Below are 25064 nucleotides of genomic sequence, written 5' to 3'. Positions count from 1 at the left end.
GTGAGTCATCCCCTCAAAAAACTTCTTCAAACCCTCCTGAAAATAGGAAATTTCCTTGTCAAATATGCGATGAGGAGGATCATTGGACGAAAAATTGTCCGTATAAAGCTGAACTCAAAAAGTTCTTCAAAAGTTCACACACCTCAGCTGTGTTGACTGATCCATTTCCTAATCCAGGTCAAAATATGGTTGAAAGTGGAAATGCTTCCCCGTCGCAAGTGCTAATGTTATCGATCTCTAAGCAACAAAATGATGCTTTGATTTCGACAAGGAGCAAAGATTATGGGAATCCACAGGTGTCGAATGACAAAGGTAAAGATCAACCTAATGGTTCGACAACAACTTCGGCAGAAGTTGTACCCCCCATCACGCATGAGTTAACAATAAAACCGCCAAAGGGAGTAGTACACAAGTCGACATTTAATCCTCGTGCCAGGGCGGCGTAGCATTATAACATAGTGGAAGATTTGGCCCAATCACCATCCGCTATGTCGACTCTTGAGGTACTGCAAAATTGCCCATCCCAAAGGTAGGCATTGTTATCGGCTATTGGTGGAGTGGATCCTAAGGATTCCAATCTTGTATCCTTTGATCAAAAAGGATATGATCCTCAGTTACCAGCTCAACTAGCTTTCCTTATTCAAGTGAAAGCACTCAACAAAACTGTTCACAGACCAATTATTGATGAGGGGGCATCGACACGTATCATGTCGATGAGTTGCTGGAAAACTCTCGGATATCCAACCTTGTCGCGATCTTCGACGACATTAAAAGCATTCGACGGAAGGACGTACACCCCGTACGACATCCTAAGTAACTTGAAGGTTGATCTAGGAGGAAAAACAGTGGAAATTGATGTTGAAGTCATTGATGGCAATCTTGACTATAACATCCTACTGGGAAGACCATGGATATATGCCATGGCGGCTGTAGTGTCGACTTATTTTAGGAAGATCGCATTCCCGTTTGAAGGACGGATTACGATCGTCGACCAACAGAACTTCCTCCCTAATGGTTCACAAGTTACAGGAAGCATTCCCATGATCCATGGGAGCGACCATTCAATTCAAGATATCGGAGTAGGCCTATTGAAAGACCCCACAATGATGGGAACTTTTGCGTTGCCACCTCCTATCCATATAGGAAATATCCCGTTTGTAGCAACATGCAACATGATATCTTCCTTGAAGGTCACAGAAGACAAAGTCGTCATGGATCATTCGATGGTTTTGCCACCAAGCCCTATAGAAATATTGTAGCAATCAATGTTTCGGGCATGGGAGGCGAACCCAAGTCAACGCTCGTCAAGCGTTTGGGTAGATAGGTCTGGAGAATATGATACCCCATTAGATCCTTGGTCGAAAGTGCATGGGACTGACGAAGGAATCTTACAATCAATGTTGATTGAGGGGGCACCATGGAATGATCACCACCATCGTTCCCTTCTTCCAAAGTGTGAAGAAGATAATCAACACGACCTTTACCACCCTTCAGTTTTTGAATTCCTAACAAATACTGTAAATACGGTCGATTCTGAGCGAAACTTATCCAATATTGAAGAGACTATAGCCATAAATATCTCGACTAAACAAGATGTTGTAGAGAATATTTATGTCGGCAAAAGTTGTTCCCTTCAGAACTGGAAATATATAACGCTCTTTTTCGCGAGTTTAGAGATGTCTTTGCCTGGTCATATGATGAAATGCCAGGCATTGACTCGAGTATTGTTGAACATGAGATTCAAATGTATCCTGATGTCAAACCAGTAAGACAACGGCTTCGACAGGTGCACCCGAAGAAAGCCGCTGCCATTAAAGCAGAAGTTGAGAAACTTCTCCATGCTGGTTTCATCTACCCGGTTCCTCTAACCGATTGGGTATCGAATATTGTCCCTGTTATGAAGAAACAAGGGACGATAAGAGTGTGTGTCGACTATAGGGATGTAAACCAAGCTTGTCCAAAGGACAACTACCCTACACCCTTCATCGACCAGATAATTGATGAATGCGCCGGATGTGAAATCTTTTCCTTTATGGATGGATTTTCCAGGTATAATCAAATAAATATCCGCCCACAGGACCAGTCTAAGACTGCATTTATTTGTCTGTGGGGCACATTCGCTTATCGAAAATTACCCTTTGGTTTAAAGAACGCAGGGGCGACGTTTCAGAGGGCAATGAATTATGCCTTCCATGACATCAAGAACATAGTTCAACCATATCTCGACGACCTTCCGGCTCATTCGCGAAAGCGGACTGATCATCCGCAGCATTTGAGAGCGATATTTCTACGTTGCCGACACTACAAGATAAGACTCAATCCACACAAGTGTGTGTTTTGTGTTGGTTCTGGTCGTTTACTTGGCTTTGTAGTCTCTAAGGATGGGATTCGTCTCGACCCTTGCAAGGTTCAGGCAATCATTAATTTGCCTCCACCTTCAAATGTGCTTCAGATTCAGAAACTCCAAGGGAAAGCAAACTTTCTGAGGAGGTTCATTCCAAATTACGCAGAACTTGCTAAAGGTTACACTCGTCTTTTGAAAAAGGATGTACCTTTTGTCTGGGATCAGGTCGCGCAAGCTTCCTTTGATGCTCTGAAAGATTCCCTAGTAAGAGCATCATTAATGTACGCCCCAGACTATCAAAGAGATTTTAACCTGTATCTAGCTGCAGCGGATACGACCATTGCGATGGTTTTAGTGCAAGAAGTCGATGGAATTGAACATCCTATTTATTATTTAAGTAAAAACTTAAATGATACAGAAAGCAAATATTCCTATGTTGAAAAACTAGCGCTTGCGGCTGTTCAAGCGATTCAAAGGTTTCGACATTATGTCCTCTTTCGGAAAACTACTATTTTATCAGATTGCAACCCCATGACGTATATACTGTCGCGACAGTTGCTGGGGGGAAAATATTCAAAATGGATAGCGATCCTGCAAGATTTTGATCTGGAATTTGTAAAATCCAAATCAAAGAAAGCTCTAGTTTTCGCGGAATTATTGTGCGATCTCCCATCGTCGTCCAACGATGAAACATCGGAAGAGTCAATCGTGGATGAAAATTTGTTTCTGATATCTACAAGCGATGAGTGGTATGGAGATATCGTAGTTTACCTCCAAACCCAAAAGTTCAGGCCTAACACCTCTCACTCTGAACAGAAACGTATACGATACCAAGCTAAAGACTACATGATCGTCGGTGATACGCTTTACCGTCGGGGTATCGATACAGTTCTCAGGAGGTGCCTTACCCATGAGGAGGCCGAGAAAGCCCTGAATGAGTGTCATTCAGGCGCGTGTGGGGGGCATCAATCTGGATATGCAACAACACAAAAAATCTTACGAGCAGGATACTTCTGACCAACCATGTTCAAAGATTGCATAATCGCAGTCAGAAGTTGCCATGCATGTCAGATTTTTGATAGCAAAACCAGAAGATCGCCCGCACCTTTACAGCCAATAGTTGCTGTTGGGCCTTTCGCCAAATGGGGCATCGATTTCATGCAATGTAACCCCACCTCGACCGGGGGGCATGGGTATATCATAGTCGCCGTTGACTATTTTACCAAATGGGCCGAGGCGATGCCTACATTGGATAACACTGGTGAAACAGCTGCCCTTTTCTTTTTCAATCATGTAGTCGCCAGGTTCGGCGTACCGCAGGCTATAGTTATAGATCATGGATCGCATTTTCGCAATCACATGATGGTTGAATTAGCTGCCAAGCTAGGGCTATCTCATGACAGCTCTACCCCGTATTATCCGCAAGCCAACGGACAAGTTGAGGCAATCAACAAGGTCCTGAAGCGTATGTTGCAAAGGATGATCAGGGTTCACAAAAGAAGGTGGCACCTAATCCTGTACTCAGCCTTGTGGGCTTACCGAACATCGGTAAAAAATGCCACTGGGTTCACACCATTTCAACTGGTGTATGGCCTGGAGGCAGTCTTACCAATCCAGTGTGAAATTTCGTCTCTTAAACTTGCAATTGACCTCCTCCCCGAAACTTCGGAAGAAGAGGCCCGTTCCTTGGAGTTAATCCAGTTGGATGAAACCTGTCGTGACGTCGCTTTGGCTAATGAAGCCCATAAGAAACGAGTCAAGGCACAGTTCGACAAAAATGTCAAACCCCGTGTCTTCTCTGAAGGTGACTTGGTCTTGCTTTACGACCAAGAATCCGACAAATTGGGAGCAGGAAAATTTAATTCTTTATGGATGGGTCCCTATATTGTTAAACGAGTATTAGCAAAAGGGATGTACGAGTTAATGGATTATGACGGAATACCACTGGCGCAACCCCGCAACGGGTTGTACCTCAAGCGTTACTATGCCTAAGTAGTAACCTGAGTGCTTTTGTTGTATTTTGTTTTCACTAAAGTGTTTGTTTCGGTTGAGTAATCCACCTTTTTCATTTGTTGCAGATGTCGAACTTTTCTGAGACATATGTGGGATATGCCGACGGAGCGAGTCGTAGTTCGCGGAATCTATCCTCCGCAGCCTGGGCCATTTTTGATCCAAGCGGCGAGTTAGTGAGTTTCAGAGGTGTGTGTATTGGGCAATCAACGAATAACATCGCTGAGTATAGCGCGTTGATAGAACTCCTCTCTGATACCATCGCCCATGGTATATGCCGACTAATCGTCAGGCTAGACTCACAACTTGTGATACTACAACTCAATGGTATATATTCGGTCCGCAATCCAGCTATTTATCGAATGTTTCTAAGGGTTAAGATTTTGGAAAGACAGTTTGATTCAATTCAATACCAGCATATTTCCAGGAATTTAAACACATTAACCGATTCATTAGCAAACTATGTATTAGATAGACATTTGCGACATTTATAAAAGGAAATGCATCAGTGTTGTGCAAGTGGATCACATAAATCAACTAGAATAAACCTCGAAAATCAAAATATATAAAATTTGTTTATCGTTTATACATAATGTTCTGTAACCAAGACAAAATTGGTCATATGACCCAAAAACTCAAAAGTGTTAGGGGGCACCCTAGCCTAGTGGTGCTCAGGATAGCACGTCACGGCCTGTGCAATCATGCGCAAGAGACGAGTCCATCGTCTAGGGATGCCAGTGGTATGTCACTGCAACTGTAAAGGTAACTCATTGATCCGTACATCTGGAATACCGAGAGTAAGGCTCTCAACCTGCTTCTGCACAGCTGTAAGGGTCTCAGTGTCGTCAAGGTCGCGAAGGATAACTCTCCTAGCAGGCTCCACTGCCGGGACAGCAACGGGCGATCGCGGACGAACTGCTGGACGAACAGGACCAACATCTGCATGCACCCAAGAGTTTGATTAAAAGTCTTGATAGAATAAAGCACAACAACATTATGAATAAAAACAGTAAACAGTGATATGGTCAAAGATTTTACCAATAGCGCCCCAGTGTTCGCCATCCGGTAGCACCAAATCCGGATCACCTCGGAAATCCATACCCACATATGGATACTCGGAAAAGACCATCTCCTGGCGCTCGAACCACCTAAAGAAGGCATCAGTGAAAGTAATCTGAGGTTTACCAGCGTGCCTAGACATGTGATCGACCCACCTCTGCATGCATGGCTCGGTCGGAGAAGGCAAGTCAAGTACGATATACTGAGGCTGCATCAGTGGGATTTTCTCCAAGGCGAAGGCAGTCAGGATAGAACCAAATCCAAAGTTCTTCAGCTTCCCATCCTTTACCTTGGTCAATTGACTTTTCATCTGAACAAGTACTGCATCACCCCAGTTGAATACTTTCGGTTGGAGACACTCCAAGGCGTGCTGCACATAAGACCTGTTGGCAACATGTAGAGATGCACTACCGGCCATCCTACCAATGGTATACAGAATGGACCTGAGAGACCTATCAGTAATCTCACGGATAACAACCTTGCTGTCTCTGCTCGACTGGGAACCTTCCCTGCAGTACTGGCGAACATAGTCTCTCACGGAGTCATTCCCCCGGGCCGAACCTGACAAAGAAATGGGGGCACCCTGCCTTGACAACCCAGTCAAGAAGTAAATGTCTACGATGGTCAAGGGGATGGTTTTTCCCCTAATCTGGAACACTTGGTTAATAGGATCCCAAGCATCAAGCATGTACTGCAGCAAAGTAATCTGTGCTCTCATACTAGAGATACGGAAAAACTTCAGCAGGTCACAGTTCCGCAGCGCGTTCACCGTGACTGGGTCATGGAGAGCAATCATATCTTCTTCTTCATGTTCTCGTTCTCGCCATGTAAGGGACATTTTCTCAAAGGTTCCTGCAAAACAAACAAGAGAATGAGTAAGATCCTGAATTTGATGAGAAACTGGCGAAAATTTCATCAAAAATGTGTTGGAAACTCAGTTTTTTGAGATCAACGCAGGCAGGCAGTGTCCTACCTGCGTTGAAGGTCAGGCTTCCTTAAGGCAGCTTGACATTCAACGCAGGTTTCGAATGGGGAACCTGCGCTGAAGTTAGGGCGCCCTGGCAAAACCCCTGAGGCTCAGAAAAGTTTGAAAACAGGCACATAATAGGAAAAGGAAACCATGAAAAGAAAGAGCTAGGGTTTAGCTCCTACCTGGTCCAGACGGCACCGAGAATCATCCACAGGATCTCCTGAAATCAGCTGGTGAAAATCAAGGGGGAAGAGGCACCTCCAGAGCTCCAACAAACCAAGTGCAAAAGAAATGGTAAAATGAGAGGTAAAAACATTTTTTAATGACTTTTTACGTAGTTCAAAGCAAAATATTAGGGTTTTCATCTCATGATTATGTATTTCTAACTAAGTTTGATGCAGCAATTGAAAAATGCAGTACTATCCTTGAAAAGAGAAGAGCTAGTAATGGTAAAAAATCAAAATTTGACCATATATTCGAGCAGTTTTAGCAGCATAGTTCATGCTCATTAAAAAATAAACATAAGCTTTTGAGCAGTTTTAGCAGCATAGTTCATGCTCGTTAAAAAATAAACATAAGCTTTCGAGCAAGTTTAAGCTCATTAAAAAATGAACTTCCCGGTAAATAACCATTAAGAATGTAACCTGATCAACCATATAAAAAACCTTGGTCGTGTTTCTGCAGCCTCACCTCCACCGTTCATTTGGCCGATCGTTTACCTGCATATGATTGTTTACCTATTTTGAGGAACAGCTGCGAAGAGTGATTTCACCTAGCCATCCTTGTGACACTGCCGTGATTGGAAAATTCCAACCTGTACCTGGAATCAGTTGTTATCCCTGTTTATCACTCGTTCCTCAAAAGACGAGTCTTCTTTAAGCTCTTTTCAATTGACTCGTAAAATATGAAAAGATTGCCGAGTTTTGGCCTTCCAGCTCGTTAAAGGACAGGAAGAGCTATCCCTCCTCTAGATTTTAATCTTTTTGGACCTGAGGGATTATTGCACAAAAAGATCGAGCGCTTGTTTTGTTCGGCTCGTTAAAAGTACCGAAAACTCATCCCTTCTGTATTGTTTTATACTTTTTCAGACTTAAGGGATTAGATGACGAAAAAGGAATTTTGGAGTTAACTTTATGTACCTTTTCAGACTCTCTAAAAATGAAAAGGGCCGAGTTTTCCTTGTCGTTAGACTCGTTAAAATCATTAAATAGCGACAAACTTGTCTTTAGACGAGAACGAGTTTCCCTATCGCAGGCTCGTTAAAACATAGCGATGGGCTTGCCCGAAGGGTAGGTTATAGAACAAGCATATGTTATCCTCCTCAAGCTTGACAAAAATAAAGAGGTACTGGTCAGCAATGACTAGGGAAAATTGGGAAAAAATCGAGAAGTCTTTGATGGTAGCAGGTCGCTCTTGAACATGACACTTTTCCTCCGTATCACATCGGGTTGGGTTGTTTCATTCACCGGTCACATCACCATGGTCCTTGCCACACCATCCATAATTGGGGTAATGCTACAAATCCATCGCATCAGTGTCGCCATATGTTCAAGAGAAGTCGTTCAGAAAGAGTCAACCAGGTCCCATCCACTGCCAACATTATCCTTCATCCATTCATGACCGCCACCCTGAATCATATGTCACAGATTGTTTTCACCTCCACTAAAATCATTAGCTCCGTTTCGTGTCACTGATGTGGGATTCATTAAGGCCCTCCTTTGACGGATCGCTTCTTGTCGACATCAGCTCATTATCCAAGAAGTTGATCTAGGAACAACCCCTTCAGTACTTTGAAGCTTGCATGCCTCAATGGAAAGTTTCTCACTTCCGGCGACAGGTATACATCAATGACCTTCGACCAGAAGATTTTGCATGGTGTTCGACGCCAAGTCCTTTATTCACACCATGTGAATTGTACTGCAGTACCTTGAGGGTCATTATCATTATCGGTGATTCCTCTCGCGCTTGTTAACGGTTTACATCATTGGCCGGTAATCAAGCGATGTCGTTCCATGTTCGACTTCAGCGAAATTCTCACATGGATCGACTTGTACTTAGAGTGAAGATCGAACGAGTTTGAAGACCCCGGATCTAGTTTCATCCATCCGGGCTGTGATAATATATTCAGGAAAATAAAGACATTTGATATGTACATCATTGCAGCAGATGATCATCCTTCTCAAAGGATGATAGTTTCGCCAGAACTATCAGTCTACCATCAGACAATCGTCTGTTCTATGTACCAAAATGTATTTATAAAGCTGAGCATGGGAATGCCCGCCTCAGCTAGATCATGAAAGAAGAATGAATCATAATGTATTGTATTGTATCTTATTACAGGTCTCCTCCCAGCAAATGGATGAACTTCGGACTCCCCTGGATAAAGCATTTCACCTGATAAACGGCCTCATACTTTAGGGGGCAACTGTTATAGACATTTTTTTGCCTTGCATCACTGAGCATGAAATGTCAATAATTAAGGGATCCCAAAGTCCCTAAACATGTTGTTCCTACCCCTAGAGGAACAAGGCCAGCAAACCACACCAGTTTATAAAAGTTCTCCACCTGAAAACACTCAAAAACAAGCAATTTCTGGATCATGTCAACTGCTCCACTGAGCATCTGCGCTGAATGTCAAGTGCTCCACTCTGTACCTGCGCTGAATGTCAACTGCAAAGAAGGCCACCTGCGCTGAGCGTACTTGGACAAGTGGCAGACTCATTCCTCAAGGTGTCAATGCCCAGGAAGCTTCCAAAATGACACTTGGATCAGGGAATTCGACTGGTGATGAGTAAGAGGTTCCAAATCTCCAAGTGGAAGTTAGAATCTCCAAGTGGACTCAAGAACTGAAGTGAGAGAGGACACTAGTTAGCTTCATGCCAGCCTCAAGCTGACTCATCCTTTCTCCAAAACTCCTATATATAGAGCTCTCTCATGAGGTCTAAGGAGGCTGGATTGTATGGCAAAGAATTGTTGTTGGATTGTGGTTGGATCTTTGGGTGTTTATGCTTTTGAAAGGGGCTGAAGAAGGAATTCCTTGCTGCTGGGAAGGAGATGCTGGGTTGGAACCCTATGGGTTGTATCTCTTCCTGAACCTTGTTTATCAATCAATAAAGCTTCTTGGTTCTTTCCTATATGCTGGTGTTTATTGTATGATTTGCATTAGTGTATTTGATTTACTTCTAATCCTGAATCATTTATGAATATTTATATTTGCCTTTGTATTGTGTCTTTCTCTTGTTGCATGTAGCTGTTCTCTTGTCACAGGTAGTTGTTCTCTTTTGATCTTGTGGGAGCAAAAGCGAGGAGGCAAGTAGCTGTGGACACACAAAGGGGAGGATCTAGATCGAGGGACAACCGAAAGATAACAGTAAGTCTACCAATCTCCTCTCTTTCATTTTCATAAAGAAAAGAAACCAAAGTAGCTGCATTCATTTGTTGCTAAGGCCCTATCACGCCTTAGGTGGATAGGATCGTCCTGCATAGGCATTTTTCCCCACAACAGGGTCACCCTCCTGTAGACCTGCGCTACTGACCTGAGTGTGTTTAAGGCACCTTGTTAGTGCTTGACTCTTCAATTGTACAAAGAGGTTGAGGAAGAAACCCACGATTCTCATTTTGTAGATATATGATTCCTCTCTCACGTCTGGAGTACTCAAAAATCTCTTAAAACCATGCGTCAACTCTCTAGCCATTCTTGGTTCTACCCTTATCCATAATGTTTCCTTTTCTTCATTGGTGTGCACGGCTTCATGTCCAGGTGCCATTCTATCTGATTTCTCATGAAAGAAATAAAAGTGCACAACTATAGGTCCCCCATGTAGGAGAAAATGTGCGCAACCATGTGCAAAATAGCATGCTCACAGATTATAGTATGAAGAAATAGCTTGCATAGTAAGATTTGGTCATTAAAATTGCAAGCACGTAAAACTTCAAAATTTTTTTGGTAGAACTACCCAAATACGATCTATTGTCATATACGGCCTTCAACTGAAACAAATAAAATATTTCCCACAAAAAGACTGGGTAGGATGGAGAGGGCCTTCTACACCCTAACAAATTTAGGGCGAGTTCGTGCAACTTGTGTTTATCATTTGTTAAATCCCGAACTTGGAGTTGTAACAGATGCAATTGCTCCTCCTCCTCCTTCCAGGCTTCCTTATTTTCCCATCTTTCCCATTCTTCTACCAATTTCTTCTCAACCCACTTTTCGTTGAGAGAATCTACAACTTTCTAATTTTCTTCTAGCGAGATCACTCCCTTTCATAGGGAGAGTGCCTGTTGTTTCCCTTTCTGCAATTCTGATATCAATTTTTTTTTTCTAAACACCATCCTGCTTCAGGGCCTTGTGTTCCTTCACATGCAATATCACTTGGGGGTGTAACAACATCTTGAGGATTGAGATGATCTTCTTTGGCTACTAGTTTCTATGTACCAACTGCTCCTTCAACAGGTTCTTGTGGGTCAACTCTCTTTTTCTTCCTAAGTAGCCTCTACCTCTACTGCTGGTTCTTGTGTAACAAAAATGTCATTGGTAGGTTCTTGTGTATCAACTTCCAGGTTAGTTACTGTGGGATGCTTCATTTTGGTTGTTGGTTCTTGTGTAACAACAACATCATTAACGGGTTCATGTGTAACAAATTCCCAAGGTTCGGTTTGAGTTTATGTTGAAATGGTGTTTGCAACATAGACTTTGTATCCGGTTGTTGCTAGATCCCTAGTACATGGTACACATACAGAACAAGGTGTGGTTTTTGCCCTCATTTTTTCTATAGCCTCGGCCAAGGTGTCCAGGCCCGGGACCCGTGTTTCCACTTTAATATCCTCTATTTGCTGCCTTAATCTTTCATTTTCTTTTTCTAAATTTTCAATTTTATTAAGCAAAAGTTGGGTCTCATCCTTACCTGATAGAGGGACCTCTTCCAAATGGGCATGTTCCCCTTATTTCTATTTCCCTTTGTCCTTGTGCTTGCTCAGTTCCTTTCTAGATGGAGGTGAAGGTTCTGGTTGTGAGTTGACTTTGACCCTCTTCGTTGGTATCCTGCCACCTATCATCTTATCCAATGATCTTTTCTCAATCCTACCTCTCGGGAATTTCCCTTGTTCTTTAGTCTCCCTAACCTCCCTTGGAGTGTCATCATGAATTTCATCTTGCCTTTGGTAGGAAGTCCTCATCTTTCTACTCATAAACTTCTCCCAGCTCTTGCCTTAGCATTCCATTGCATCCAACACAATTAACTTGATGAGGTCATAGTTGGTAACACAACTCTCTGAGTGTGCAACAATCTTCACGGCAACAGACATGTGCCTTATATTTTCTAGCATGAAATATGGGAGATTGACCATCTACTTGTGTTGAAGGTGGTTTAACAACAAAAAATGGTAATTTAACGTGATCATTGCCCTTCCTTCACAAGTAATGTATTTGATGATGTATAGGGAAACGTCTCCCCATGGTTGAGGGAGTGATAACCTGTCAATTCCCGTGCCTTTTTTCTCTAATTTCTCTTCTCCTCACAGGAATTTTTCCTTAAGGGAGGGGTCATTAATATTTAGGCTAAACCACCTATTCCCCTTGATTTGTAATGATGTTACTTGGGAAATTACTTCTTCTGTAACTTCTAGCTTAAACCCCCTAACCTTTGTCTGGTTTCTGTTCAGGTTTTTAGCGAATTCGATGGTGACCGACTCCTTTGATCCCTTATGTCACTCAAAGAACTCAAACCATCTTGCTTCCTTAAAAATATGGCACGTCTTAGAGAAATTTTACAATGCTTCAGTCGAATTGGGCTCGTTCCGGACTACTGCTCCTCCCATTTTTGTTTCAGTTACTTCACTCTGTGTTTTCTCTGTTCTTTCTCTGATAATTTTGAAGTGAGGGTGCAATGCTTTGATGAGGTTGATATCAGGGCAATGAGGAAGGTAATAAAGGTAGGAATGTCGGATTAGGAGGATCGTACTACACACGATATGATCTCATTATTGATCCTAGATCATGGAGGTATAGCTTAAATTTGATTTAGTCATTGGCATGATTGGCATAAAGAGATAACAATAATTGCAGGCTGTAATAATGATTACAAGGTTTTCACTTTTAATTTTATTTTTAAATAGCAGATTGCGAAATGATTCACCCTCCCCCCAAGTTTAATGCGACGGCCATCCTTGGCCATCAAAGAAAGTGTCATATTAATTGCCATAATTTTTAAATAGAGGAAAACATGATATACCTTTCACGTGACGTACCTGAGGTGATGTGGTGAAAAGTGACTAGTGAAAGGGTACCAGCGATATAATTATTTCCAGTGGTGACGTGTTGGTTGTTTCAATTGCTCCTGTAGCGCGATGCCGATGAATGCTATTTATTGTGGTAGACGGTTTCGCTTGGGTCATTGCTGCAGGTTGTCAGCTATTACACATGTAACAACAAATACAATTCCTAACACCATTTCTACAACAGTTTCTTATTTACACTACTCTTTACGGATACTTACAAAAATTTTAAAAGAACAAGAAAAGACTAAAACTTGTAACAACATATTTTAATATGTACATGAGATAAATGACGTTGTTACAGAGAGAAAATAACGTTTAACAGCCGCCACATAGTGGTTTTCAACTATCATAATTTTTCTATCTGGGCCCCTATAAGAGGTTTTCACAGTCAATTCTTATTTACATATTTTTATTACATTTTCTCTTCTTTCTTTTTTTTTCTTTTTTCTTACTAGGTGTAACAGATGCCAACGAAAGTTGGTTTTCAACTGTTACACTTACTAGAAAATTAATAATTTGGCAGCGTAGGATAATTTTCCCCTGCCCCTATAATCTGAAAGTCAGAATCCACAACAATGTTGACGAATGAATCCTTTGAAGCGGGATTGCGATTAGCCGAAGACAGTGCCCATTAGTGAGTAATGGTGTCCTAGCACTATCAATGGTAACTAATTCACAATCCCATTGTCAAATATTGTGTTAACTTCTTAAGGACCTAACCACCTGGTGCAGAGCTTCACCTTGAATTCCTTGAATCTCAAATCATATAATAGAGCCCAATCTCCTTTTTGAAACTTCTTCTTTTTAATGAATCTATTGTGCCACTTAGCCCTTTTCTTTTGAATGATGTATTTTTGCTAAATAGCAGCTTGCCTTTTCTCTTCTATCTCATTGAGTTGATTCAAAAGTCTCTTTTGTGTTGTTGCTAGATCCAAGTTCACTTGTAGCATTGTTCTTAATGTCTTGATTTCGAACTCTATGTGAAATAAAGGATTTTTACCATACACTAATTCGTATGGTGAGAATCCTGTAGTATTCCTCCATGTAGTCCTGTATTCTCGTAGTGCCTCTGGAATTTTAATATCGACTCAATTCCTTCGATGGCTGGCCACAATCTTGTTAATAATTCCCTCAATAACCTTTTTTGGTGCTCTCCACTTGGCCATTTGCTTGTGGATGATAAAGTGAAGAAATCCTATGACAAATTTTGTATTTTTCAACTAGCTTCTGAATCAAATGAGATGTGAATCGGGGCCCTCCATCTGTCACTATTTCTTTGGGTATCCCAAAGTGAACAAAAATGTCTTCAAACAAAAAGTTTGAAACAACCTGCTCTGTAGCTCTCGTCAATGCTTTCACCTTGACCCATTTTGTGACATAGTCTGTGCAGACCAGGATGTAGGAATTTTGCTACGATGAAGGGTTGATTGGTCCTACAAAATGTAGGGCCCATTTCTCAAATGGCTCTAAAACAATTTGAGGTCGTAATGGCATCTCATCTCACTAGAGTGGTTGACCCATTCTCTAGTAGCTGTCACATCCCTTCAAAAATTTATTAGCATCCTGGAATATTGTGGGCCAATAGTATCCTGTTGAGAGCACCTTGTATCATGTTCTCTTATCTACAAAGTGTCCTCCACAAGGTTCCTCATGACAATCTCTAAGGATATCAAATATTTCATCCTCCCTCACACAGTGCCTGATTTAATGATCTAGCCCAGTGTGATTGATATTTCCCTCAAGCCACGAATATCTAGCACTTTGTTGGACAATTCTCCTCCTTTCTCTGGAGGATAGGTATTGTGGAAATCTTCCTACAACAAGATAATTACCTATGTCTGCATACTGTTATCACCCAGTAATTTCCCAATATTAAAGAAGGAGATTACCGGGGTAACCACTAACCACTAACCTAGCCTTCCTGATGCTTAGAGAGGGCTCTCTTTATACGATTTAGCTTTGTTTTGCTAGGATATTAGGCTAGTTTTGAAAGGTTCATGGAGTGTTTGATTTGTATTGAAAGATTGGGTGGTGGGGATCTTTAAATAGATGGATAGAATGATGTCTCTAGACCATTGGGCATATGGAGTCAAAAGAAAGGCAGCAGAACTGGATCAACTCACTAAAGGGAATGTTCAAAGGGCAAGATAGCAGAGTAGACTGCAATTCTTTAGGCCAGAGGGATGGAAAAGGTTTTAACTAGGGTGAGAGAGCAATTAAGAATTCTCAGACCGGGATTGAAACGAAGAACATGGAGGTAATCGAAAACAAAGGGAAATTAAGAATCCTTTTCTATAGATTAAAAGAAACAACCTAAACTAAGGAGAAATTAAGAATTCCTTAACTTAGATTATTTGTAGAAAACATAGATTTGCCTAACTGTTATAACAGAGTGTAATGAAACAAATTTTGATATAATACTTCCAGTTATGGCATCCAGGTTTAGATCAATAATATGAAAACTTAAAGAGATAACAATAACGTGAGAAAATACTTATCTACACTTCGCTCTGCACATGAATCCTTTGAAATATCTTGTCTTTATTCATCAATCCAGTTTGCTAGCTCAGTCAATGCTCCAATAGCTTTTACAGTCTTTCAATCAAGCAGTCTATAGAAATGTCTAAGAATCCACCCTACATACTTCAATTTGTGAAGTATTTATACTAAGGTATTATTACAAATATCTCAAACTGATTTGAGATTTAATCTAGGAAATAGAAAATATCTTCTCGTTGGAAGATAGAGGCAGCTAATGAACTGCTTCATGTTGTCCTTTTTATTGTGGTGTTGCTGGCTTTTATGGTTTATTTCTAGCTCTTTATGCTCTTTGGTGTTGAATTTATTACGCTGAAGGCTTTATTCACTTATGTCTTTCATCTGATACTCTTTGTCACTGATACTCTTTCACTCTGATGGCCTGTCTTTTTCCTTTCTATGTTTCTTCCTTTCACTATTACAATTTACTATTTACTGTGTGTTTCAATAGTAAATTCTTATGCTTTTTATGTGTATCAATAATCAGAAGTGGATTTTGATAAAGTTTTAGTGTGTTTTATTCATCTACATCTCTTGTCTGGTTTCTCTCTTTTGAACTGTCACTGCTCTGTTCCTTGTCTTCTTCTCGGATCTCTGTGTATTGCTCTTAATCTTCTATTCCTTGTGTAAATGGTATTTTGCTTCTGAATTTGGTCTTTAATAGGTTTTTGGTCTGAGTCTTGGAGTAAATAGGTTCTTTGACTAGTATCAGAATTGTTTATCCAAGCTCTGATCTTAGTCTGATAATCTGAAATATTCAATAATATTTTAAGAAAACAACTGTCTGCATGAAGGGTGCTTGATGCTCTCTGGCACAGGAATGCTTGGGAAAGGTCTCGGGGCAATGCTTTAGGACGTAATTGGAGGGGAAATCACATTGCAGAGTCTTATGGTGGTGATGAAGGGTTTCATAGGTTTACAATGTAAAAGTGGTGAAAGGCGAGAAAACATGGGTTTCTGTGGTTTAAATCTTTAACGGGCGGATTTTCGAAAAATGGTGCGAAATTCATTTTTAACGAAGGATGGGCGGTTTATCGGAATGATGGGGATGCGGTTTTAGGAGGTTGTCGTACCGCTTTTAGGTGTGGCAGTTTTGAGGAGGGGTCACTCGATGTGCTTGAGGGCGTGACACATAGCCATTCGAGGTCAGGGGAAAACCGCCTTATCGGGTAGGTAAAGGCAGTCCATCGAGTTCGGCTGATATGGCTTTGGGTCGTTGGATTTATGGGATTGTGATTGGACGGTATTCGAGTGGGAGAGTTGCGCAGGGGGAAATGAACGGGAATTGAGGGGGACTAGGGTTTTAACCGGGGCAGTATGGGGCTAATTTAGGTTTTAATCACAGGTTAAAAGAGATCAGGCTGGGCATAAAGAGAGATTAGGGAGTCAGGTGAAGCCGATGCGGGATTAACTTAATTTACTGGGGTTAAGTAAACTTAAGTGAAGTTATAGTCGGATATGGGTAGTTTATATTAGTTTTTATTAAAACTAAGGAGTTGGCGTATTTTATATAGGGTTTTAATTATTTACGGGAAAAAAGTTTTAATGGGTTTATATAATAAAGTTAGCTAGTTAATATGAAAAGAGCAGAGAGGGGTTTTTCTTAAGTGAAAAGGGTAAAGTGTATGCGATTGTGCTTTTTAGATTTATACTTAGGAAAAAGGATTTTTGTGGGTTTTTTGTGTGAAAAGGTTTTACATTATTACTTTCCTTAGGTAAATTGGGTTTAAACCTTAGGAATGGGGTTTATATGGGGGTTTTATTACTTTTCCTAGGTAAATGGAGTTTAACCTTAGGAAAAGGGGCTTTCTTAGGATAATGAGGGGAAATGGAATTTTTTTTGAAGGGGGAATGTGTTTATGGAGGGGATTGTAGCACTTGAGTCCATAAGTCATTAAGCCGAGGGTCTAGTCCCTCCAAAAGTTAGAGAAATGCTCTGAGCATTTTTGACTTGCAGGGTTAAAAGTACTTAGAACATATTTTTGGATAGGAAATTAGCAAGTAAAGAGGAAAAGTGAATGAGGGGGAGTTAATTATATGAACTTGTAAACTTTTGTCTTTGCCTTCATAGTAAACCATACATGTTGAAAGATGCATATTTAGCTATGTGAAATGATGAGTCCAGTTTGGTCCTCACAAAACATGAGTTGTTGATACACAGTTCTTTAATTCCATAAAGGCCTTCTCGTACTTCCTTATCCATACAAATTCCACATATTTCATAAGTAAGGAGAATAAAGGAGATGAAACCTTTGAATTTTTTTCTATAAATCTCCTATAGTACCCTGCATGACCCAAAAAACAGTAGAGAATTTTTGAGGTCTAAAATGGGCCTCCTAAGAAAAATGTACAACTGAAATAAACTTTATAAGAACCAATAGGATTCAAGACGATGATGTCAACCATGGGGGATGATTCACCATTTTTGGAGTAAAAAAGTACAAAGATTAAAAAATAATAAAATAATAAAACTACTTTTTCAACTTGTATATTGAACTTATCTCCCTAAGTTTTTACTCAAATTTCGAGTGGGAGTACTCGTTGGATGCAAAATTTAATTCCTCATCCAAGGAGTACCCATGTCACATAATTTTGATGGACCCTACTGTTGTGTGTGGAGAATTATTGTTCAAAGGTCTTTGTTTCAGCTGGATGTATACCCCAGGAAGTCTTGTACACCCCTCCACGCAGGGGGGTGCGGGGGGGACTTGGAAGATGGAGAGTTGAAGTTGGAAAATATACACACTAGCAAGAATCCTGCAGATATGCTAACAAAAGTTGTAACGAGGGAGAAACTGAGAACATGCTCAGTTTCAATTGGTCTTCAAGGATGACGATGAAGATGAAAAACAGGCAGGTCCAAAGAGGAGTCATTGTCCAACAAATGAAGCAACAATGGAGTTGCTACAATCATTCTCCAAGTGGGAGATTGTTGTGTGTGGAGCATGATTGTTCAAAGGTATTTTTTTCAGCCGGATGTATACCCCAAGAAGTCTTGTACACCCTCCACGCGGGGGGGTGCGGGGGGGGGGCCGATCCCCCGGCTGGGGGGTCCGGGGGCCAGCGGTCCCCCGGCGGGGGCTCGGGGGCAACGCCCCTGAAGCTAAAAACAAATGTAAAATTGCCTTGTAAAAGTATAGTAATTTCTAGTCAATCTGGCCGTTCATTAGGCGGATGATCTGACGGTAGAACTTATGTTTAGTTTAGGGTTTTTTTCCCTAGAAGGCAACCCCTCTCTTTGTATGAGGGTATTGTATTTGAGGCTGTGAAATAGATGTGTATTCTGCGAGTGAGAAACAGAGAGGTGAGACTGTGAGAGAAAACAAAGGATATTACAGCGGATTTGTTGTAGGTTGTGTCTCTTCATTTTGTTGGATAATAGAAAGGAAGGACTGGCTGTTCAGGGTGGACGTAGCCTAAACTGGGTGAACCACGTATATCTGTGTCTCTCTTGTTTTGTGCATTTTTTGTGTTTATATTTCTGCAATATTTTATGTGTTCCATTGCTCCATAATATATAATTTTCTAACACCTACTACACGAAAAATGAGAAATACATGAAAAACGTGATTGCAATCACGTTTTTCATGTATCTCTCATTTTTTGTGTAGCAGGGTCCATCGAAAGTATGCAACATGGGTACTCCTTGGATGGGGAATCAAATTATGCATCCAACGAGTGTTTCCACTTGAAATTTGAGTAAACTCATACGAAGATAAGTTGAAAATACGAGTTGAAAAAATAGTTTTGTCTTTTTTTCCCTCTAAAATTTGATGTTGTAATCTAATCTTATTTTATTATTTCCACTATTATTTTATAATTTCCTTAGGAGGCCCATTTTAGACCTCAAAATTCCTCTAATTATTACGTACCTCTTTCTATGTCTTTGGAATTGGGATTTTCAAGATTAGCTCTATCTTAGCAGGGTCTATTTTAATCCTGTCAGTAGAAATAAGATGTCTCAATGCAATCCCTTCACCCATCATCATGTGTCACTTTATAGTACTCAAAGCAGCATTAGTTTGCACACAATTTTCTAATATTTCTTCTAAATTAACTAATGTTGTTTCAAAGGCATCATCATAAGATGTAAAGTCATTGATGCAATTTCTAGACAATCATTCAACAAATCCGAGAAAATTTCTAGTATTGCCCTTTGGAAAGTTACTGGTGCATTACAGAGTCCAAAAGGAAGAACCCTATATGGGAAGGTTCCCCAAGGGTTTGTAAATGTTGTTTTATCCTGATCTTCCGGGGCAATCAGTATCTGGTTGTAACCACTAAACCCATCCAAAAATGAAAAAAAAAATCTTCCCGAACAGGGTATCAAGGACCTGATCTATGAATGGCAAAGGGAAATGGTACTTTTGGGTGGCTTTGTTGAGTTCTCTATAATATACACAGACCCTCCATTTTCCATTCTTTTTAGGGATAAGGACAAGTGGGGATACCCATTGACTATCCAAAATTGGATAAATGAAGTTGGCATTCAGGAGTTTCAGCAGTTCTTCTTTCATTGCCTCCTTTAGTGTAGGATGCTTATGTCACTGCAGTTGTCTAACGGGATTGCAACCATCGTTTAAATAGATGTGGTGAGTGCACAGGCTGGGATGGATCCCTTTCATTTTTGTATAATCCCATGCAAATGGATTTTTGTACTTATGTAACAACTGTAACAACAATATTGTTTGCTAAGCAGTCAAGTTTGGATTGACATTTAGATATTTACCTAGTTCTATTTCAACTGGATTGTTGTTGATGTTTGGAGTGGTCTTCATCTATTCAAAGCTCAAGTCTTCTACAACATCTTCCTCCCCTGAGTCCTCAATAGAAGTAACAGAAAGTGAATTACTAATAAAACCATTTATGATATCATCTTCTGTCTCATCCTTGAAGTATTGGGCTTTCCCGAGGGTGAGAAGTGGCTGGGAGTAATATAATTCAGGTTCGAATTCATCCCACACGGGGTTTCCTAAATCCTTACTTGGTTTTGCTGGGGGGTAGAGACTAATGTTCTTTGTGGCTTGGCCATCTGAAATTATCATAGACCCAGACCTACATCCTATGAATGCATCTGCGGTGGATAGCCAAGGCCTCCCTAGAATCAGAGGATGTCCCCCCAATTTTGATTTAGTTTGTAAAATAAGGAAGTCAGCTGGATATCTCCAAGAACCCACTGTGATCAATACATCTTTTAACACCCCCTCAGGTTTGACACAGGACCTGTCTGCTAATTCCAACATCGTACGTGTATGTCTTAGTCTGTGTAATGCCAAGGTGATGAAGAGATCCTTAGCCATTACATTAATTGTTGCCCCTAAATCAATCAATGTATTGGTAATGGGTTTGTCATTGATGTAAATAGTGACCGTGGGATTTCCTAGATCGTTATATTTGGTTAAGAGACTTTGATCAGTCACCAGTTAATACAACTTTCCCATCACATGAATAGTAGTGAGGTCCTTAGGCTTCCTCCACAGATTTTTAACACACATAACTCTTACTGGTTTTTCATAAATAGGTAAATTTTTAATAGCTTGCAGTAGAGGAATCTGTATGTGTAAATTTTTTAACTCCCTAAGGAAATCAGATTCTGGTTGTGAAGTCATCCCAGCTTCGACTAATATTTGGGGATACAGAGGATCCTTAGTTATCATAGTCGATTCAGTTGTTACAAGTGTATCATCTTTACTCGAATTGGTTGTTACAGATGCAACAGTCCTTCCCGAGTTAATTGTTACAAGTGTGACAACATCTTCAATATCTATGGTATCTTCTTTGGGTGACTCACACTCTTCTTCAGCGATAATATGAGAGTGTTTTGGGTTAATCACTTTCCCTGACCGAATATGAATTTCATTACATCTGACAAGAGTGATATAATAAGCCCGAAAGGTAGTTGGGGCCTCAATGTTCTGGGCTTCCTTATTGTTTGGGTTAGCATTAGGTTGCACAGGTTATCTGGGTCATATAGGATGTGTAGTAGCAGGTGTTTGAAGAGGAGGTAGCTGTAATTGTTGTTGCATTGGTATTGCAGGAGGGGCTGGACCTATGGAATTTCATCTCCAATTCTAAGTCCAAGGATATGGCTGAGATGGAGGGTATTGGAGAGGAGAAGAGGGAGACCACTGACTCGAAGGTGAAGGAAAATGTGCTGGAGAAGGAGTAGAATACTGCCACAGGAATTGATGAGCATTATATATATATATATATATATATATATATATATATATATATATATATATATATATATATATATATATATATATATATATATATATATATATATATATATATATATATATATATATATATATATATATATATATATATATATATTATTCCATGGATTAAAAGAAGAGAAGTATTGAGACATACCCGAGGGTCACAGTTGCCATGGTTTCTTGGATCCAATGAAATAGGAAGACTGAACTTCCTCGTTTGATTCTTTGAGTATCGCTTTCAGTCTGGGAAGCTCCAGGCAGTGGCCTATAGAATTCTCTAGATCACAAATGTTGCACAAGATGATGTTGTTTACTGTGCATTCCTTCAGGGAGTGTTTATCCTTGCATTTCGGGCAGAACACAACTAAAGTTGTATCAGCTTCATCCAATTCTTTCTTCACTTCTGTCGTCATTATTTGAGTAGATAAGGTACTGAGGAGATCAGTTTCAAGGTTTTCGAACATATTTCCGATGTCAACTCTGGTCACACCTCCATTTGCAGATTTTTGTATTCTGACAAAGGCATCCCGTATCATGCTTCTTAGGAAGAGATTTATTATCCCATCAAGTGATTCCTAATATATGTCTCCCTTTCCTAGTAGATTCAGGGTATCAAGGCAATCATCTCTCATTCCTCTTATGAATATGGGTTTCAAGATTTCCAGATCTAAATCACTATGTTGAGATCTTTACAAGTTATAATGGAATGATTCCACATAATCCTCCAATATTTATTCCTCCTTTTGTGTCATCTTGAGTATTTCTTCCCTCAGCTCCCTGGCCCGATAATAGCCCTGATACTTGGATAGGAATGTAGCTTTCATGTCTTCCAATGTCTGAATAGTAGCAAAGCCTAGTCCCATAAACCATCTCAATGCTACTCCTTTTAGAGTAGCAGGGAACAAATTAGACTTTTGAGCATCTAAAGTATAATTATATCTCCTGCACAAGACATCAGATTCAAGCAAGAAGGTGTCAAGGTCTTCTATAGTCATTCCTTGAAAAGATGGAAGAGGTGACAAAGGAATGTTTTTCATGGGATATTCACTCCTTATATCATCTATTGGGAACTCGAAGGTGGTAATGGTGGCATATTTTTTTTTTGTTATTGTTATCCCCTATTGTTGATACTCCCGAATCTTGCTGTGATGAGTCTCCTTCTTCAGATCGTCTAGGTAACTGTCCCATGGGTGAAGATTTGTGAAATAAAAGATCAGGCTGCTTCAAGGCTATTTGTTTCACCACGCTGCCCGAATCTTTATATTTTTAAGTAAATTAATGTTATTTTGATTTAGGCCCTTGGAGTTCCCCACTAGTTTCCCCTTGGCCCTCAAACCTAAGGTCCTAACAACTAGTTTTCCCCTGTTGTTCTTGAATTGAGTCTACAGTTTTGGGAGTAGGTACACTAGTTTGAGGATGATGAGGTCCAGAGATAGAGGAATCAAATTGTTCTGGCCTTAATATGGGGTAACAACTTTTTGTGGCCCTGTTTTTCTTATATCCCTCCGTGAGTTTGATTGTTCTTTCTCTAGTTTTGAGATTAACTCCTGAATATATGTTTTTCTCCCCAAATCTGTGCTCTTATTGTTCCTTTTATGACCCATTTTTCCTGTGATTTATTAGAGTGGTTATGTTTTTGGTATCTCTGCTACTCCTACACCTTACACATGGACCCTATGTGTGTTTATTTCACACCATAACTGTCTCAGCTTCTACAGTGGTGAGCCCACTCAGATATATTAGAGCGATGCAAATGTTCTTACCTCTCGTCTTACTGTCAAGTGCTCGTAAAGTTAAAAACACATCTAAAGAAAATCCAAAAATTTCACACACCCTAAGTGTCCTAATGATCACAGTGGTGAGCCCGCCCAGGTATGTTAGAGAGATGCGTAGGTTCTTACCTCTCATCTTACTGCCCAACACTTGTGCACTAGAAAAACTATATTAATGAAACACGCTTGGCTGACTCTACTGTCAATTTCCTTCCTCAGCAACAGTGCCAAAATGTTGTGGTGGTTTAATCACTATTTAATTGATTGAACCGAAACCATATAATTGTCAACCAGGGTAGGTTTGTTTATTTAAAAGGTATCTGCACTATCTATGTCAATACATAACAACCAAGTATAAAAATAAAGAATGGAAAGAACTGTCACTGAACCAACTGCAGAAATTAAACACTCATGCAGAAATCAAAAAGCATTCTACAAGAATGAAATCACACTTCATGTTTTACCAAGAAACGGGTGTGCCACACAAATGTCAATGAATGAAACATCTGATCAATTATTACAACTTAATCAATCGTGTGTAACAACATATCATAGATCTAAAAAACATAAGTAATCTGCTCTATGAATTATACAATGACAATAATAACTTCACACTTACGAGAAATAAATAATTAATTTATTGGTACAACTACTACTGCAATCCCTGCTAAAGAGGAGGGCCCTTTCTCCCTAGTAAGGTGCAGGGATGAATTAAGAACTAGTTAGGAATTCAAGACAAAATCTGTAAAAGCATCACCAACGATGTTCTCGTATTAAAATAGCTGTGAATTACAAAATCAAAATGACGATACTATCTCATGGTTCTTGTTCCCTTCATGGAATCGAATCCATTTATAAATTTTACATGCCCAAAATAGGGAAAAAATCAGTCATGAGAATCTTATGATTCTCATGCTAATCGATATTAAAAGAAAATATAAATTGTTACAACTAGTTTCTAAATACAAGGCCTATTCAAGTTACATCAATTTCTGAAATCGTAACTTCCTAGATTCTTTAACCGCCCATGGGTAATTCATGCTTCTCGACAACTCTCTCATGGAATAGTACCCACGATCTTTGGCAGTTGTGGTGTAACAACATCTCACGGTGTAACAAAAACTTGAGGTGTAACAACAATGGTCTATAACAACAAATCCTCAAAACATATTTGTGAATTAACAACACAGTTGTCCATCCTTTGGCCTTGAATTCATGGGCAACACCTGAAAGAAAAAGAGCCAGAGAACTTCTTCCACACTTACCCTGGTTAGCCATAAAAAAGATATCACTTCATTCATATTTAACAAAAATGGCAAAATAATATGTCACAACAAAAGTTTCTTCTTATAACCAGGAAAGAGATAATTAGGACGTAAAGCTCGTGGGTTCAAAGGTAAAATGGTCAAAAATTGGGGAAAGAGGTATCTAAAATATGCCCAAAAGTTTCACCCAACACAGAGTAATACTCACTTGATGATAAGGTCCCCGGCTACCCAGGCCTGTTACATGACTCGATTCCTCATACTAGTATCACTTTACATTGTCCTCGCAGGGATTGTGGAATTTGAGTACAACACAAAATGATAAGAAGAAGAAGTAGAGTTTAAAAACTATGGTAGTAAGATGACCACTGATGGTACAAGAAGCCTTTGGTACATCCTTAGGCATGGAGTCTTCAAAAAATCTACATGTGGCACTCTAATGGTCAACATTTGGCTCCACACGGGATGCATGCTAGATAGGAAGTGATAGTATGCAAGAACCTCAACATCCACTAACAAAAGACATATATCAACAACATCCATTCAAAGTATCATCATATGAACTCAAGTACAGAATTGAAGAAGTACATGAATGGAAATTTACTC

Source organism: Pinus tabuliformis, chromosome 9, assembly GCF_031772625.1.
Source record: "Pinus tabuliformis cultivar Carrire ecotype Pingquan chromosome 9, CPIR1, whole genome shotgun sequence".
Taxonomy (NCBI): Eukaryota; Viridiplantae; Streptophyta; class Pinopsida; order Pinales; family Pinaceae; genus Pinus; species Pinus tabuliformis.
The sequence above is the reverse complement of the archived record's forward strand: the minus strand, read 5'-3'. Positions refer to the sequence as shown.